The sequence below is a fragment of the Martes martes genome (assembly GCF_963455335.1).
Source record: "Martes martes genome assembly, chromosome: 9".
Taxonomy (NCBI): domain Eukaryota; kingdom Metazoa; phylum Chordata; class Mammalia; order Carnivora; family Mustelidae; genus Martes; species Martes martes.
In genome coordinates this window covers 115,416,669-115,429,691 of record NC_137896.1, presented here as the reverse complement: position 1 = coordinate 115,429,691, position 13,023 = coordinate 115,416,669, and the positions used below count along the sequence as shown (strand labels likewise).

The window sequence follows — 13,023 nt, the reverse complement described above, 5'->3', positions numbered from 1 at the left end:
TGCATTAGAAAGTGAGTCTCAGCTTTATAAAAGGATTCACTGCATCCTGCCTTCAGGGAATGAGCTCTTGTTGGGCATTTAAACTATGAGAATCTTGCTATCAAGATTCCGATTTAATTGGTCCGAGGAGGGACCAGGGCAATGATATTTTGTTTTAAAGTTCCCAAGCTAATTCTAATGCACGTGTGAGGAGGTGGGCGGGGGGGACTACTAGACTGAATGATGTCAGGTTTCCAACTTTAAATGACTCCCACGACTTGCCGGACATTTAAATGCAACAGACATTTTTGCGCACCTGCTGTATGCCGGCACTCTGTGAGGCTCCCAAGATGTGAGGAAATCAGCCCCAGGTCCCACCCTGAAGGCATCCACTGTCCAGCAGAGGAGATAAAACACGCAGAATTAATTTCATCCAGGGGCCCCACAAGTAGCGAAACAGGGAAACGGTGCTGTGATGCACCAATAAAAGGAGAGGCAGGAACGGGGGATCTGGCCCTTCATGGGCATTCCTGTCCCTTCCTCTTCCTCCCAGAAGGTATGAACTCGGGCTCAATATTAACTCGAGGGACTATGTAGCTTTCCGGACTGGGTGACTTCTTATGGTTTCTGTAAGTGGCCAAGGTTGAGTATGAGATGATTTTCAGCATCTCCTCTGCCAAATAGGTCAAGCGACTGCCGCTGCCTTCTCCACTGTCCTCTTACTTCTTTTCTGGGTGCTTCTCCAACCTCTGGCTTTGGGTGCTCTTCTTCCCAGATGGCCTCAACTGGTCCCCTCCCCACACCGAGAGACCCACTCAAGAACTCCTGCTTCGTAAGGCAGGAGTCTATTACTCCAAAAGCCATTCCCCAGTGGGGAAATTCGTGCATGAGTCATTTTAATAAAGGCAAAACCAGGTAGCCCCCAATTTAAGCCACCAAAGAATAAAGCAAATGGGTTTTTGGCAGAATACAGCATAGGCCCCAAGATTGCGCTTTGACCTCACTTCTGGGCCTCAGCAAGTGATCAAGTGGGGTCCTCACCCACCAGCGAGAAAGCACCTGCTCCCAGGCACAGCTGCTCAGAGAGGAAACGGGCTGCTTCGTGGGAGGCGAGCTTTACACTAGAAAAGTTTTCCCAGTGGATGTGAGGTGAGGTTTTGGAACAGAAGTATTTGCGCAATGCTTGGGGTGTTGGCTACTTCTAACGAGCCTTATAGGATCCTCCGAAAACCACACTGTGGCCTGCCTTTCACGCCTTCCAATTCCACAGGTCTCTGAAATCCTTGAATTGAGTTCAGTGCGCATGTGAGCGAGGCCACGGTCCCGCAGAGCAGTGACGATGAGCCGGTGGTACTGGGACTTTCCTCAACCCCCACTCTAGGACCCTCAGGTGTGTCCCACGGCTCAACCCTCACAACCCCTCCAGCGTGGAGACAGCACTCCCACTTTACAAACAAGGAAAACTGAGGCTCAGAGATTTGCCCAATATCCCACAAAAGACAAGTGGTTTGAGTCCAGGTTTCCTGACTTTGCATCTGAGGCTTTTATAGTATGATATCATGATTTGTAATCTGTTCAGACACAGTAAAAAAACTGAAAAGCTCCCCAGAGTATTTATCTTCCAGAAAGAAAATGATCTCAAAGAAGTGGATTTGGTGGAATTCAGCAATCGGTTTGCTGCCAGGGCAATGCTCATGAGTCACCAGGAGGCGGCAGAAGCCTGCCATTCTCGATGCTTCCATCCTTGAAAACCCAGGTTGGCCCCGGGAGTAAGTAGAGTAAGACCTTTTCACAGAGAGAGAACCCAGAGAAAAAGCAGGAATGCCCGTGTGGACTGCTAGAAAAGCTGGTTTCAGGCAGTGTGTATCAGAGCCAGAGCATGGAAGGAAAAACTCTCCCCTCTGTGGCTGCCCCCAGAAAGTAGGAGGACGCCCCCAGAAGGCCTTTAGTGGCACAGGATTTGAATACAAACGATCTAGAACTTGGGCCATCTGTCTGCCTTGTCATCTTTCCAGTGTCATCTCTCCTGTCTGCCTGCTCCCACCGCGAGGGAAGAAAGATCGTAACAACCCCACCATAAGACTTTCTGAATGATCAGGTAAAAGCACTTTGCAAACCATAATGTGTACTCACAAGTTAGTTGAGGTCAGTTCACGGGCTGCTCCCCTGACACCGTCCCCACTAACATGTGAGCTGGTGACAAGGTGACCTTATGATGCCTGTGCTGGGGGAGGGGGCTCTAGCTGACCTTGAGGGGATATGCAGAGGGAGAAGGGGATGCCACTGCCCCCAGTCTTTGGTAGGGGTCATCCCTGAGCTTAGGACCCTCCGTCCCAGTGTGGTGTGCCTCTAATGGGCTCTCTGTCCCCTTGGGGTCTTTTGTCCTCAGACGAAAGCCCTGAACCTCTCTGGGCAGCAGCTGAGAAGTGTGAGGGTCGGGGATGTGACCCAGTTCCCTCTGCCCCAGGGACCAAGGGCAGAGTCCCCTCCAGGCCATTTAGCTCCAAACCCAGGAATAGCCCTTCCTGCTTCTGCCCAGGAGCACGACTTCAGGTCACATTCACGGTTTTATTTATCAGCTGACGACCCTGAGAGGCAGGGAGGACAGATTTACCTTTAACCCCATTTTTTAAGATGAAGAAACGTTGCCAGTTTAACTGATTTGCTTAAAGTCCGACGGTGGTTAAAAACAAACTCAGAATCTGGTCTTAGGGCCCTAAAGACACCACCCTGCCCTAATGTTTCCACCGACAGAGATCTCCCATCCCTTTCCATCTGACCTTAATCTCTTTTTAAATTTCTGGTATGGAAACGTCAGGTCATCGTTCCTAACCTATGACGCATCACTATCATCAAGCTGTGCGAAGACTTTCTCTGGCCGGTTCAATTTCTTCCATTTCGTCTTCCCATCACCCCAGTTTGTACTCCCACTCCTCCACACTCCTTCTCAGCCCCCAAATCGGTGCTTCCTCCAGTTTGGTTGATCGGGTGATTAGTTCATTCATTCATTCATTTGGAAGCTCAAGCCGGATACCTTTTCTGACCAGGACTGTGTTTGTGATGCTTTCAATAAGGGTTTCTTTTTCAGTATTGTTGTTTTCAACTCATGAACCCTAACTCTGGTCCTTCTGCTATATTCCTAGTGACTTATAAGCGTTCCTCATTCCCCACTCCAGCCATCCTGAAATATGTAACTTCCTGCTTGTACCGATTTCATTTGCATTATATTCTTATTGGCTTCTGATATGTTTTGTATTACTCTGGACTTTAATTCTAAAACACCTTGGAGGTGTTTCCTGGCTCATTTTGTATGACTTGCCTATTTACTATACATGCTTTCGACTCCTACGTCCAACGCAGTAACAGTGATGTTCAGAATCAGTCACTTTAGGTCAGTCCTCAGTCATCACCTAAAAGTCCAAGTTAATGCCTCAGAAGGCTAACAGTAAACCATTGACACTCTTGCTTTGATCCTCTTGTCTTGATCCTCTGTACAAGTTTTATGTATTCTGATAGTTGAATGATAGACCAGTGGTGCCCAATGGAACGTTCCATAATAATGGAAATATTCTGTTCAGTATGGTAACCACTAGTGACATGTGGCTATTAAGAAGTTGCAATGTGGCCTGTGTGACAGAGGAGTTAAATTTTAGGTTTAATTAATTTAAAATTGAAATATGTGGCTAATGGTTGCCAGCTGGACAGCGCAGCTCTACGGTATTTTTCCCCATGACATGGTTCCCGGACCAGCAGCATTGCCATCACTCAGGGGCACGTCAGAAGCATGTGCAGAATTTCAGGTGCATCTAGGTCTACTGAATTAAACCTGCATTTTAAGAAGATCTCCAGGTGATTTCTATGCACACTCAAGTTCCCCCCCACCCAGATTTATTGAGATATAATTGACATAATAACATTGTATAAGTTTAAGGGGTACAGGAGTATTGATTTGATACACTTGTATATTGCCAAGTGATTACCACCACAGGGCTAGCTAGATGCTCCCTCATATCGCATAATTGCCCTCTCTTTTTTTGTGGGGAAAACGTTTAAGTTTTACTCTATTAGCAATTTCCAAGTGTACGATACAGTATTACTAACTATAATCACCACGCTGCAGATCCCCCAGGGCTTACTCATCTTGTAACTGGAAGTTTATACTCTTTGACCAGCATTAACCCATTTCCTCCCACCCTCCAGCCCCTGGTAAACACCATTAGTCTATTTCCATGAGTCAGCTTTGGTAGATTTCGCGTATAAGTGGTATCAAACAGTGTTTGTCCTTCCCTCTCTGACTTGTTTCACTTAGCATAATGAGCCCAAGTTCCATCCATTTGTCACAAATGGCAGGATGGCCTTCCTTCTCATGGCTGAGTAATATTCCTCTGTGTGTGTGTGTGTGTGTGTGTGTGTGTGTGTGTGTGTGTGTCACATCTTCTTTATCCACGTGCCCCCCAAATTGTACACTTTAAAAATATTTTCTGTTCTAACTTACTTTCCATTGCTGATGTATATAAAGGGAAGATATTAATCTTCATAATATTGTCTTTATTCAGCAAACTATTCAGCAAAAGGCTGAGCTTTTGTATTAGTACTAATAATTTGTTGATGATGTTCTGTTTTCAGTGTGGTCATCATTCTCTTTCCTTCCTCTGGTTCCTCTTTGTTCTGATTATGTGGCTGTGGCTAAGCCTACAGTACTGGGCTGGTCCGTACCAGTGAGAGCAGGCACCTGGGCTGGCAGGGGTGCATCTAAACTTTCTCCATATACCGTATTTGCTATAGATACTCAATAAGGAGCCTTTGTCAAGTTGAGAAAATATACATTTACTCTAGCTCTGTGAGATTTTTTTTTTTTTAATTCAAGGGTGTTCATCAAATACCTTAAATGCATAAAATGCCTGAAATTTTTCTTCTTTAGTTCATTAATGATAAAAACTACCTTAATAGTTTTTTTCCTCACATTAAAGTCTCCTGTATTCTTGAATAAAACTTAATTGGTCATAACTCTTTAAATACATTGTGGGATACAGTTGACTAATATTTTATTTATAATTTTCATATCTAGATTCAAGTATGAAATAGTCTGGAAGTTTTTTTGTTTGTTTTTATAATCCTTATCTGCCTTTGTAATAAAGGTTACACCAGTCTTATAACAAAAGAGAAACCAATTTCTATTTTCTAGAACAATTTATATATCTCATGTGATTATCTCTTCCTTAGAAGTGGGTGGAACTTTTCTGTAAAACCATCTGTGCCCAGGGCTTTTCAGGAAGAGGGAGGTCTTTGTGTTGTAATTCTTAACTGAGTCCTTTCAACTCTGTGTGCTATTTATTCTTATTCTAATTTTGGAAATCACATTTTGCCAAAATTACATCAATTTTATTGTCTCCTAATTACAATTTCTCATAATATTGTCAGTCTAAAGTTTTCTGTTGTGTTTGCGGTTTTTTTCAGTGTTTATTCCATGTTTACATTTTCTCTTTCTTTCCCTCATTAATTTTTTCATGTATTTGTATATTTTATAATCTTTTCAAAACACTAGCTGGTTTAATGTCTTCTTGTTGCTACAGTCCATTTCTCTGATTTTTGACCTTACCTATATGTTTTCTTCCTGCCCTCCCTTCTCTCTTTCTCCCTTTCTCCCTTCTCTTTTCCTTCCTGTTCTCCTCCTCCTCCTCCATCTTCTTCTCTTTCTTGTTCTTCTTCCTCTCCTCCTCCTCCTCTACTTCTTCTAGCTCCCTTCCTGCACTAAAAAATTAGCTCCAAGAATTTTTGAAAAAGGGGTTGATATAACTAATAAAAAGGGCTTCTATAACTAATACTATTTTTATTTGACTTACATTTAAGTGGTATTTTAGCTGGATATAAAATTCTAGATTCGAAATCTTTTTCCATCAACACTTTAAAATATTACTTCATTGTCTTGTGTCCAGTTCTGTCATTGGGGTTTCATGTCATGCTGATTCTTTTTCCTTTTTATTTATTATTATTATTATTATTATTTTATTATTATTTTTTTTACAGATTTATTTGTTCACTTTGGTGGGGGGTGGAGCAGAGGGAGAGGGAGAGAGAGTCCCAAGCAGACTCTGCACTGAGCGGAGAGCCTCACTTGGGGCTTGATCCCACCACCCCGATATCGCAACCTGAGCCAAAGTCAAGAGTCAGATGCTCAACCACCTGAACCATCCAGGTACTCCAATTCTTTTTCCTTTTTAGCTGATCTACTTTTTTTCTTTATAGATGTTTTGAGAATTTTCTCTCTGTCATTAATGTTCTTAAATTTCACTACAATATATCCAGGCATGATCTCATTTTTCATTTATCTTGTTTAACACTATATCGTATCAGTCTAAACTTTTATATTTTCTTTATTTCTAAGAAAATCTCTGTCATTATGTCTTTAAGTATATCCACGCTCCATAATTTATTTTCCCATTCTGGCTCCAAAGTCTGTGATCCTAATCACTGCACTACCCTTCCTCTCTGAAAAGAGTCAACCTTCTGTTGCCCTTGTCTGTTCAGGTTCTGCCTCCCTCCCCCATACTGTGAAAGGCAATGACAGAGTCTGATTTTTGTATTCCTAGTGCATCAGTGCCCACTGGGTGGTAAATGAATGAATGAATGAATGAATGAAGAGAATGGAGGAGTGGAGAGACCATATATTCAGAGCATGATGTGCTATTGGGCCAGGGCAGCAACCAAGCTTCATGACAATAATGTGTGCCCACACTGAGATGCATGACCTCTATCTGGGGGGCAGCCCCTTTAGCAGATCCAACCCTGTGGGAATAAGCACCTGGGACAGCCAGCCTGCCCCAGCCACGCTCTGAGATAGTGACTGCCATATCCACAACCGGTTCTGGTCTCAAGCTCTATTCTGGCAGTGGTAGGGATCCCAAGGTGAAGCTGGCCTGACTTTTTCCTATCCAGCTATGAGACGTATGGCAAGTTGTCCCACTCTTTGACCCTCGGTTTTCTCTTTTATAACGTGGGGATGATGACATTGCCTTGTCCAGCTTGTAAGGGTGTATAGAGCAGCAAAAGAGATGTTCAAGTGCTCTGTAAGTGTGTAGGATCAAGTGTAACAAGGTGCCACTCTCATCAGGGACACATCACAGTGCACCTAAGAACCTCTAGCCCTTGGGTCTGAGTTCTGAAGGGAGATTACCCCATGGTGATGTGGAGTCCTAGATTTAAATCCTGCTTCCTTAGAAGTGGCCACGACTCCCCACAGGTCTGTGTCTCTCCAGATCATTGGGAAGAGACTTCCAGGAGCCAGAGCCAGCCTCCATCCAGATGGAGCAGCAGCTCTAGGCTGGTGATTCTGCCCACTCTTTGCTCTCCCCTCCCACATGCTCAACCACAACTTTGTACTGTATTTCCTCACTCCTCCCCCTTCACCCTCCCCTTCTTTGGTTTCATTGAGTTCCCATTCTGGTCTCCCCTGCTTGTAAGAGGGCCCCACACTCTGAGCCTTTCCCTTCCTCTCTGCCCAGCAGAACTTCCTTCACTGCGTTTGTGCCTTATGACCCTGCTCTCAGCTAGGCCTATGTTAAGGAATTCAGTCTAAGGGTCTCCTAGCTGATATGGGTTTACTCCTCATGAGCGCTCTCTCTATATACATATTAGAAGAAATACATACTTTCAATAGAGTACCAAAAGTCTTAACCCAAAATGGGTACCAGTGGTGGAAAACGTCAGGTCCCCTGGAGCCTGGTGTCAGGGCGGGGGAAGGACATCTTCCAAACCCCTCAAATAGCCCACATAGGTGGTAATATAGAAAAAGGCCCCCTTGGTTTCCAAGGCACAGACATTTTTCTGGATAAGACTGGCTCGCCTCTACATAGGCTATCAGCTCTTAGACAACACCATTTCACTTTTGGCTTCTCTTTAATGGCCACTCTGATCAACCTTTGAACCTTTATCGATTCATGTGATTTTCTACCATCTCCTCTTTTTTAATTTTTAAGTAGGTTTGATGTCCTTTCAATATTCCCGCTTTTCTGATCTTTCATAAAAGTCTTCCTTTTGTATAGTGGTTTCAGGTATGAGGTGGGAAATTGGGTTGGATTATCTTGGATTGGATTATCTTGGATACCATCCAACCTCAACTCATTTATTCCATGAAATTTATGACGTAGTTAACACTAACACCACTGAGAATCACTAATGATTAAACCTTCAGTTATGCAGATAGTGCCCTTCTGCTTACTGAGAAGATACAATGCTAACCAGCAACTTCTTCCTTCTGTGTTAAGATTAATGAATTACTCTGACATCATCTAGTTTGAACATTCCATCTAGTCATATTTTTCCAATGTGTTTGGGAAATCCTATCTTGGTAATGACAGTAATAGATGACACACAGTATATGAGGTATTGTCCCAAGTACTTTAAATACATTAACTTGTTTATTTCTCATAATGATATTATGACATAATTAATACTTTTACTCCTACGTGACAGAAGGGACAACTGAGGCACAGAGGTACTAAGTAATTTGCCCAAGATCAGAGTCAGTAAATGATAGAGCTAGGATTCAAGCTTAGCAGTCTGGCCTCTTAAGTACTACCCATGCTACCTCCTGAAGCTCAGAAAGGATTTACCGTGCACCCCTTCATAGGTAATTATGCTGTCACATCGCCCCCAAGGGGACTATGAGAACCCCTCCTCTACCCCCTTATTATTGTACTGTGTGTCTGGGTTTTACCTGTTGCACGCTGAAAAGAAGAATTAGGAGACCTTTGAAAGAGGCGAGTATTGGAAGTAAAGATACTGAAGCCACAATAAGAAACAGGAAGTAAGCAATGTTTGAAAGTCAAGGTCAGAAGGGCTGGAGAGGGGAGCAGAGGAGGAAATGAGGGTCTACTGAGGGCTGTGAAATCATAAGCACATGCCATATAAAAGAATATGAAGAGGAACATTCCAAATCATAAAGTTGTCAAATTCATCAACAGAATTTTATTTGAAGCCTAACAGGGTGTTTTGTTTTGTTTTGTTTGGAACTAGACAATCTGATTTGGAAGAAATTGATTTCTCAAAATGGATTTGGAAGAGCAAAGGGCCAAGAATAACTGAGAAACAATTTTGAAAAAGTAGAACGTGGAAGAACTTGCCCTACCAGATATCAAGATTTATTATCAAAATATTTCGTAATGAAGACAACAGAGTTTGGGCAAAAGGATAAACCTTGGAACAGAGTGGAAAGCCTAGTCATGGGCCCACCCATGTTTGGAAACAATACCAAGCAGAGATGATATTACAGTGCGTGGGGAGAGGGTAATCTATTTAATAAATGAATCCTAGAAATGACTATCCATATGGAAAATACAGAATTAGATTTCTCCCTTAGATCAACTCTTTGTAGATTAAAGAACTAAAAACAAAAAGCAAAACTTTAAAGCATGGAGTGAAAATACAGAAATATTCTTTTTTTTCTTTTCTTTAAAGAGAGAGAGAGAGAGAGAGACAGCAAGAGAGGGAACACAAGCAGGGGGAGTGGGAGAGGGAGAAGCAGGCTTCCCCCGGAGCAGAGAGCCTGATGCAGGGCTCAATCCCAGGACCCTGGGATCATGACGCAAGCCAAAGGCAGACACCCAATGACTGAGCCACCCAGGAGGCCCCAGAAAAATTCTTTGTGACCTTAACATAAAGAATAATTTCTCTTTAAGAAAGCAAACCAACAAAAAAGAGAACATAAAAAAATTGATAATTTTGACTTCATAAAAATTAACTTCTCCATAACCAAAGGCCATTATAACAAAGTGAAAAACAAGCGATAGCCTGAGAGAAGATACATGCAATGAATGTAACACATAAAGAAATCCCTCAAATTAATTAGAAAAAGATAAACAGCACTTGGGAAGAAATGGGCAAAGAATATCAACTATCAATTTGTAGATAATTTGTAGAAGAGGAACCCCGGAAGGTCAATAGAAATACAAAAAGATGCTTGCTTCCACTATTAAGCAAAGAAATACAAACAAAGCAACAGTAAAATATCATTCACACCTATTAGATCAGCAAAAATTTAAGTCAGCCAATGCCAAGTGTTGGCAGAGCTGTTAAATCATGGAAATGCACTCCCTCCTAGTGGGATTGTAAGTTGGTACAGGTACTTTGGAGAGCAATTTGGCAATAGCTAGTAAAGTCGTAGGTGGTCATGTCCAGAAGTTCTGCTCCTAGGCATCTAGTCTTGTATGTGGGCACAAGGAGACGTGTACTAAGATGTTTGCTATAGCTTGGAAACCACCTAAATGTCCGTCAACAAGAAAATGGATAGCTGAATCGTATTATAGTTCTACAAAGGAGTACAGTACATCATGTGTTGACATAGATAAAAATCTCATAATTATAATGGTAAGGGAGAAATGAACACAGCAGAAGATTCTGATACAGTATATAGACACGTATGTAGCTTAAAAGCTGGCAGGGAGTAATAAGTAATACTTTATAATGCTATGGATACATAAAAATACCATAAAAATCATAAAAAAATATAAAAACATGCATGAAGAGGACTAACACTGAATTCAAAACAGTGCTTAGCTCTGGGAAGTGAGGGAGGAGATGAGCTGGAGAGGAGTACAGAGGGGAAATCCATTGTATCTCTAATATTTACTTTCTTTGAAGTAGAAAGACCTGAAGCAAATAAGACAATATGCTAATATTTGCTAAAGCTGATGCGGCCATCATTAGCGCTGCCCACCGAATGTATCTGGCTCTCTGCCTTCCGGGCCCATGGTAGGATTGCATTTCCCATCCATTCTGAAGTTAGGGGTGGCCTAGAGACTTACTCGGGCCAGTGAACTGGAGTGGAAGTGACTTCTGGTTCTGACCAAAGCTTGGGCCAACATGGCCATGCCAAGTCAAACCTTCTCTCTTCCCCAGTCCCTGAGCAGACATGATGTCTCCAGGCCGCCCGTGGGGGACAGGTGGATGGGTAACACGTGAACTTTGTTGCTCTCAGTCATGGAGATTTGGGGATGTTCGTTCACACAGCACAGCCGAGTCTTTCCTGACGGATACAGCTGGGAAGTTGGTCCACAGGGGTTCCCTGTATTATTAGTCTCTGATCTTATCTACGTATTGAAAAATTACAAATAAAATTTTTAAAGTTCTTCGTTTGGACTGGGTAAACCCTATTTCTCAGTCCATAGTACGTCATCTGTACTGGTCTGTGCAAGGCCCTGCTCTTGTTTTATTAATTCTTCTTTTCTTTTCTTTTTTTTTTTTTTTAAAGATTTTATTTATTTGTTTGACAGACAGAGATCACAAGTAGGCAGAGAGGCAGGCAGAGAGAGAGGGGAAGAAGCAGGCTCCCCGCTGAGCAGAGAGCCCGATGTGGGGCTCCATCCCAGGACCCTGGGATCATGACCCGAGCCGAAGGCAGAGGCTTTAACCCACTGAGCCACCCAGGCGCCCCTAATTCTTATTTTCTTGTAAGTACCTCAGACCCAAGATGGAAGCAATGTTGACCTGCAGGAGCTCTTGCTAAGAGGAGTGAGTGATGCGCTCGCCCTCCCTGCCCGAGTCCAGCTTCCCTCCCTGCTGTACACTAGCCTGCAGTGTCTCTCAGCGGCTGGGGGGCACCCGAAACCCAGTCAGAAAGTCTTAGTTCTTCTCCAGAGAAGCAGAAACAAGAACTGTGATGAACGCAGCGGCCCCCAACTGTTGCTGACCCTTTGTAGGTCTTTGAGAAAACTGGTTTCGCTCTTCGTTTCCAGTTCTCTGATGTGTCGGAAATCACCAGCTTTGCCCCCAGGAAGTCCCTTTCCTGGCCCCTTCGAGCCAGCGGCTGCCCTCCATCCCCAGCAGACCCCCACTCTGTCCCCAGAGGCCAGTCACCTCTGCAAGAAATGCTAGGAAAACTCTCCCCGCCACCTGTTGGCTTCCAGGTTCCTTTCCAGGGCTGCCTGCAAGACCCCAGAGAGAGGTGGGGGAGGAGAGAGGGCAGAGGGCAGCGGAGAAGGAAGAGAAACTTGTGCTCCCGGCCAGCTCTGTTCCGCGAGGCGCAGCGAAAGGCAAGCGCGGCCTGGAAGTCACCGTGAAAGGCGATGCCTTTGAGAAGTTCCGTGGAAAGAATGATATCATGGCCAACCACTCCCTGCCCCCCCCCCAACCTTTTTTCCAGTGGGAGTGAGAAGTAAATAGACTGACACATTTTCCAGTCGGGGAGCAGTTCTGGAGAGCAAGTTTACCTTGGCACCGGCGCTCAGGTGGGGCTGTGAGAAACCTTATCTGAGCTTGCCCGGTAAACAAGGAGCCCTCATCTCCCCGGAGCCTTGGCCACCGCACAGGTGACCGCAGGAGGCAGGTGAACGGGGTGAGCAGAGCAGCAGCCTGGCCAGAGCCCCAGAGCCAGACTGGCCCGGGGTGGGGGGCAGGGGTGAGTGGGGGTGCAGACCATGGTAGGTAATTATTGCCTTGATTTGATTGACGGACTCATTACTGACTCTGGCGGTTGCCAAGAGAAATGCCATCAAAGCCACCAGATTCAAAGGTAGCATTGATGTCCCTGAATTCCATGATTCTCCAACTGTAATGCATATATGGTCACCTGGGGGGTCTCATTAGAAATCACATTTCTAACAAGCTTGAGGGGGAAGGGGTGCTGCCTGTCGGTGCTGGCCCACCGACCATGCTGAGTGAACAGGCTCCACGTTCAGATGACTGTGGGCCTGCTACACAGTCGAAATAGTAGCCATTTGAGGAGCTGTGTCTTGACTCTGTCAGGCGCTGTACAGGTGTTTTCTGCCATCTAGCTCTTACTCGCTACACCAGCTCTGCAAGGTGGGGGTTATTACGCCCGCCTTCTCCTTGACGGGCAAGGAACTAGAGGCTAAGAGAGGTTAATTCATGCGATGTACGTGTCATTGCCAAGAGATTTCATTCCTACCTTCTTTCCCCTTCCCAGTGATCTGAAATAACCCAAGGCCAACGGATGATAAGCAGCCTGCAGTTGGGCGGGGTGACTGTGCCCGTGCCCATTTGCCCTCTTGATCCCCAAGAATGAGCAATGCCTTTTGTACGGAATCA

At 44.4% G+C, this 13,023-nt stretch overlaps 1 long non-coding RNA gene across 1 annotated transcript; it reads left to right on the top strand.

Moving 5' to 3' along the window:
* Positions 1-1,604: 1,604 nt before the first annotated feature.
* LOC308349724 lies at positions 1,605-9,363 on the top strand. Its single transcript, XR_013967482.1, has 4 exons — positions 1,605-1,735; positions 1,995-2,077; positions 6,007-6,175; positions 8,995-9,363. It is a non-coding gene; the product is annotated as an uncharacterized lncRNA (long non-coding RNA).
* The last annotated feature ends 3,660 nt before the right edge of the window (positions 9,364-13,023 follow it).